Here is a 6,569-nt window from a genome sequence, read left to right as displayed (position 1 = left end):
AAAATTCTGGTTCTCTAAGACCAACGCTCGGATACCAACTGAAATGTCCCGTTCTTATTGATTAAAAACGTTCCATATTAATTGATTTCGTTGCGAGGTTTTGACCTCTATATGAGACGTTTTTCAAAGACTGCATTCATTTTAAAACAAACCATAACCTTTATTTCATCAATAAAGGTTTAAAAAGCTTTACGTAGATTATCAAATAATGATAATCTAAAATATCCTGTTTACACACGACCATTACATAATGGTTTACAATACAAATATGTTACAACAAAATAAGTTTCTTGAATGCAGTTTTTACACAATATCATACAAGCATGGACTCCAAATCTCGTCCTTATTTAAGTATGCGACAGCGGAAGCTCTTAATAATCACCTGAGAATAAACATGCTTAAAACGTCAACAAAAATGTTGGTGAGTTATAGGTTTAACCTATATATATCAAATCATAATAATAGACCACAAGATTTCATATTTCAATACACATCCCATACATAGAGATAAAAATCATTCATATGGTGAACACCTGGTAACCGACATTAACAAGATGCATATATAAGAATATCCTCATCATTCCGGGACACCCTTCGGATATGATATAAATTTCGAAGTACTAAAGCATCCGGTACTTTGGATGGGGCTTGTTGGGCCCGATAGATCTATCTTTAGGATTCGCGTCAATTAGGGTGTCTGTTCCCTAATTCTTAGATTACCAGACTTAATAAAAAGGGGCATATTCAATTTCGATAATTCAACCATAGAATGTAGTTTCACGTACTTGTGTCTATTTTGTAAATCATTTATAAAACCCGCATGTATTCTCATCCCAAAAATATTAGATTTTAAAAGTGGGACTATAACTCACTTTCACAGATTTTTACTTCGTCGGGAAGTAAGACTTGGCCACTGGTTGATTCACGAACCTATAACAATATATACATATATATCAAAGTATGTTCAAAATATATTTACAACACTTTTAATATATTTTGATGTTTTAAGTTTCTTAAGTCAGCTGTCCTCGTTAGTAACCTACAACTAGTTGTCCACAGTTAGATGTACAGAAATAAATCGATAAATATTATCTTGAATCAATCCACGACCCAGTGTATACGTATCTCAGTATTGATCACAACTCAAACTATATATATTTTGGAATCAACCTCAACCCTGTATAGCTAACTCCAACATTCACATATAGAGTGTCTATGGTTGTTCCGAAATATATATAGATGTGTCGACATGATAGGTCGAAACATTGTATACGTGTCTATGGTATCTCAAGATTACATAATATATAATACAAGTTGATTAAGTTATGGTTGGAATAGATTTGTTACCAATTTTCACGTAGCTAAAATGAGAAAAATTATCCAATCTTGTTTTACCCATAACTTCTTCATTTTAAATCCGTTTTGAGTGAATCAAATTGCTATGGTTTCATATTGAACTCTATTTTATGAATCTAAACAGAAAAAGTATAGGTTTATAGTTGGAAAAATAAGTTACAAGTCGTTTTTGTAAAGGTAGTCATTTCAGTCGAAAGAACGACGTCTAGATGACCATTTTAGAAAACATACTTCCACTTTGAGTTTAACCATAATTTTTGGATATAGTTTCATGTTCATAATAAAAATCATTTTCTCAGAATAACAACTTTTAAATCAAAGTTTATCATAATTTTTAATTAACTAACCCAAAACAGCCCGCGGTGTTACTACGACGGCGTAAATCCGGTTTTACGGTGTTTTTCGTGTTTTCAGGTTTAAATCATTAAGTTAGCATATCATATAGATATAGAACATGTGTTTAGTTGATTTTAAAAGTCAAGTTAGAAGGATTAACTTTTGTTTGCGAACAAGTTTAGAATTAACTAAACTATGTTCTAGTGATTACAAGTTTAAACCTTCGAATAAGATAGCTTTATACGTATGAATCGAATGATGTTATGAACATCATTACTACCTTAATTTCCTTGGATAAACCTACTGGAAAAGAGAAAAATGGATCTAGCTTCAACGGATCCTTGGATGGCTCGAAGTTCTTGAAGCAGAATCATGACACGAAAACAAGTTCAAGTAAGATCATCACTTGAAATAAGATTGTTATAGTTATAGAAATTGAACCAAAGTTTGAATATGATTATTACCTTGTATTAGAATGATAACCTACTGTAAGAAACAAAGATTTCTTGAGGTTGGATGATCACCTTACAAGATTGGAAGTGAGCTAGCAAACTTGAAAGTATTCTTGATTTTATGTAACTAGAACTTGTAGAATATATGAAGAACACTTAGAACTTGAAGACAGAACTTGAGAGAGATCAATTAGATGAAGAAAATTGAAGAATGAAAGTGTTTGTAGGTGTTTTTCGTCGTTGGTGTATGGATTAGATATAAAGGATATGTAATTTTGTTTTCATGTAAATAAGTCATGAATGATTACTCATATTTTTGTAATTTTATGAGATATTTCATGCTAGTTGCCAAATGATGGTTCCCACATGTGTTAGGTGACTCACATGGACTGCTAAGAGCTGATCATTGGAGTGTATATACCAATAGTACATACATCTAAAAGCTGTGTATTGTACGAGTACGAATACGGGTGCATACGAGTAGAATTGTTGATGAAACTGAACGAGGATGTAATTGTAAGCATTTTTGTTAAGTAGAAGTATTTTGATAAGTGTATTGAAGTCTTTCAAAAGTGTATAAATACATATTAAAACACTACATGTATATACATTTTAACTGAGTCGTTAAGTCATCGTTAGTCGTTACATGTAAGTGTTGTTTTTAAACCTTTAGGTTAACGGTCTTGTTAAATGTTGTTAACCCAATGTTTATAATATCAAATGAGATTTTAAATTATTATATTATCATGATATTATCATGTATGAATATCTCTTAATATGATATATATACATTAAATGTCTTTACAACGATAATCGTTACATATATGTCTCGTTTAAAAATCATTAAGTTAGTAGTCTTGTTTTTACATATGTAGTTCATTGTTAATATACTTAATGATATGTTTACTTATCATAGTATCATGTTAACTATATATATATCCATATATATGTCATCATATAGTTTTTACAAGTTTTAACGTTCATGAATCACCGGTCAACTTGGGTGGTCAATTGTCTATATGAAACATATTTCAACTAATCAAGTCTTAACAAGTTTGATTGCTTAACATGTTGGAAACATTTAATCATGTAAATATCAATCTCAATTAATATATATAAACATGGAAAAGTTCGGGTCACTACACTATAGCTCAAGCCCCTAGACCTGAATAGGCCATTACAAATTGAAAGTCTTTAATCGAAAGATTATCAGATTACATACTTATCATTTTATGATCTCGACACGTCATACTGCTATTATTGGATTATAGACACATCATATCTTATTATATCTTATCATATCTATCTTAATAAACTTTGTCTAACACTTTTCCTAAATTTTCTCCGTAAATTACGGAAATCTTTTTGCTATATATACGTATATCAAGAAGACAAATATATCATTCAATATTCAACACTCATCTCATAACAAAAACCCTTATTCCGATCAGATAATATGGATTTCTCACATAATTCCTCGAACTCCTCGAGCTCCAATGGCAGCGTAACCGGAATGAACCAACCAATTAGTCATCATCTATTTTGGATGAATTGGGGATGGGTTCGTAGTAAACTTAATCAATGGAGACAAGAAGAAGGTGATCCCTTCCACCAACCGAATTCACCTCTTGGTGAAGAACCTGAAGCACTTACCGGCGAACCCGTTCGGAACACTATTTTCACCCTCATTTCCAGGGTATCCAGTCACGAATATATAATATCTAAAATTCTAGATCTTATTCATCCACTTGTCCGAACCTCCAATCACCCCGGAATAATAGAAGAAGTCAATGAGCTTCGCGCTCGAGTAGTGGCTCTGGAGAATATGGTGCGAAACCTACGAGCACCAGCAGCAGCACCAGCAGCATAACCAGCATCACCACCAGTACCAACAGCATCACCACCAACAACATCAGCTTCACCAATAACAAACACCATAATCTGTACCTCAGATATCAACATCATACGCCCCATAGATACCAAGGAATATTAGTAATAATGAGTTAAGATGTATTGACTCATTCTTCCTGAAAATTATATATGTATACTTTATATATATATATATATATATATATATATATATATATATATATATATATATATATATATATGGTTTGGAACAATAATAAATCTTTTCGTATTAAGCTATTACGTGTGAATCTTAAGTAGTATGTACTACTTGATTAATTCATATCACTAATATGCTATGATATACATTCCTCGTTAATCACTGCTTCATCACAATAAACTCCATTTCATAATAAACTAAGTGTATTATTCAAATACATGTTTGGTTTTACACTTTCATTTTCGATGTACTCAAAACTCTTTAGAAAACATCATTCATGCCTTGTGAATTTCACAAGAATTCCACGAGCATCAACATCATATACCGAGGTATATCAATAACAATGAACGATGGAGTATTGATTCATAACTTCATTAAAGAAAGATTCTGCGATGATTATGTAATCTCTCAAGTTTTGAAGATTATTTATTCTCGCTTCAACCGCAAATCAAATGATTTTAATAGTATATTAACTCATTAAATCTATATTATACGTGAAGAATACATATATGAACGTATATCTTCATAAAGATTGTAATTAAAAATCCTTTTGTACAAACTGTTAATTGTGAAAATATTTTAACGGGTAGGTAAAACCCGAGAAATATTTATATCTCACATCAATATCTTACATTGTACATTCTTCAAATTCTGATTCAATAATTAGTAACTATACTACTTACATCCACATATGTATCCGTTCACTAAAGAACAACCATTTTCATACAAATTTAATTACCTATTCTGATTTGGACATATCGGAATCCAAGTAAAGCTTTAGCAAGTGTAATCTTCCTAAAGATCACTACATTCATGAATTATATTCATTCGTATTCTATGATGAATTATCACATCAAACCACCGAAATTATCGTTCATTACTTTTGAAATCAACAACGCCTATTCATCAACTATTAGAACCGTTGACGATTACAATCAGCGTTTAATCATCTAAAAATGAAATTTCTTGAAACCATCTCGGATTAATAACCGATGAATCAAATATGGCTGCATTAAATGCAGAGGAAAGAGCAAAATTGTAGATGGTCTCAATGGCCAAAAGTTTGATAATAAAGAATGGTACGTTGAAAAAGCTCAAAAGAAAATTTGGAACTGAAAAATGGATTGAGCTAACCATGGAGGAGACCAAGGACAAATACAAGGACCAAACCCTATATCTAAAGAATTCAGGTAATTCTGGATCCGATGAAATCTTTAGAGAATATCTTGCTCCGAAGTTATGTTAAAAGCTTGCGGAAAATTTTTCTTCATCAACCTTCGAACTTAGAAATTCCAAAATGTCGTTATAAATATCCTCTATATTTCTGAAGATATTTTAATAACGATTCTTGTCCACAATTAAGTATCTCTTTGCGATATCTTTATAAAGGAAACTATTTTAGTTTCTATATTCAGTAAAATTCAAGTTTAAATTATAAATATTTTAAAGAAATGTTGGAAATTGAAGCATGAGTTAGTATAATATAATGACGTCAGGCCAACGTGATTATATTACAGTAAGTCATGCTAAATTTTTAATGGAAGATGATGATTCATAGACTTTATAATCATTATTTGCCATGTTACACGACTCTTACATTCTACTTAATCTCTGAACATATCAAGAACATATATTCTTGATAGTTCTATCCTCAGTAATTCTGGTAATTTACCAAATCAAATCGTGATATTATGCTTAGAACATTAGGTTCATTCGAAACTTCATACCTACAAATTCTGGACCATTACTCGCTTAACTTAGAGTCGAGAGCAGAATAAAAAGGTAAAGAGCTCCGACATATAAGGGAAAATACAAAGCCCGATAACAACACGAAAATTACAAATCGTGTATATCAATGCGTATAGCAACATAAAGACACGGGAGAATTAAAAACACTATAACCCCAAGAGCATAGTAGAAGTAAACAAATTCCTCTGGTGGTAAAAGAAAAAGAAGCAAGACTGCATATATGGTCAATATAATAACAAATATCAATACGGGATTGAGCATATTAACAAATCTTTTGGAAGTATGAATCTAGGAAGAAAGTATAGAAGTGGTGAAGATAATGAAACGGAAGAAGCTAATTTATAGCAAAATTTCCAAACACAGCAATCGAGGCAATTCATCGCATTTAATCAAAGAAATCCCAAAATTCCGTAAATACCGGATAATCAAATCTTATAGATTACGAAGATTTCCTTTAATCCCTTGAATTCCGGAAATCAATCGTGACTACGTCAAAAGTTAAGGCGAACATTTAATTTACTCATTCACTCTTTTACGATAGCTTCGTTTATACTCTTTCTATAATCGAATCGTTCTATCCATATTATTCAATAGTGATAAAACTTTAT

This window comes from Rutidosis leptorrhynchoides, chromosome 4, assembly GCF_046630445.1.
Source record: "Rutidosis leptorrhynchoides isolate AG116_Rl617_1_P2 chromosome 4, CSIRO_AGI_Rlap_v1, whole genome shotgun sequence".
NCBI lineage: Eukaryota > Viridiplantae > Streptophyta > Magnoliopsida > Asterales > Asteraceae > Rutidosis > Rutidosis leptorrhynchoides.
Note: the sequence above shows the minus strand (reverse complement) of the source record.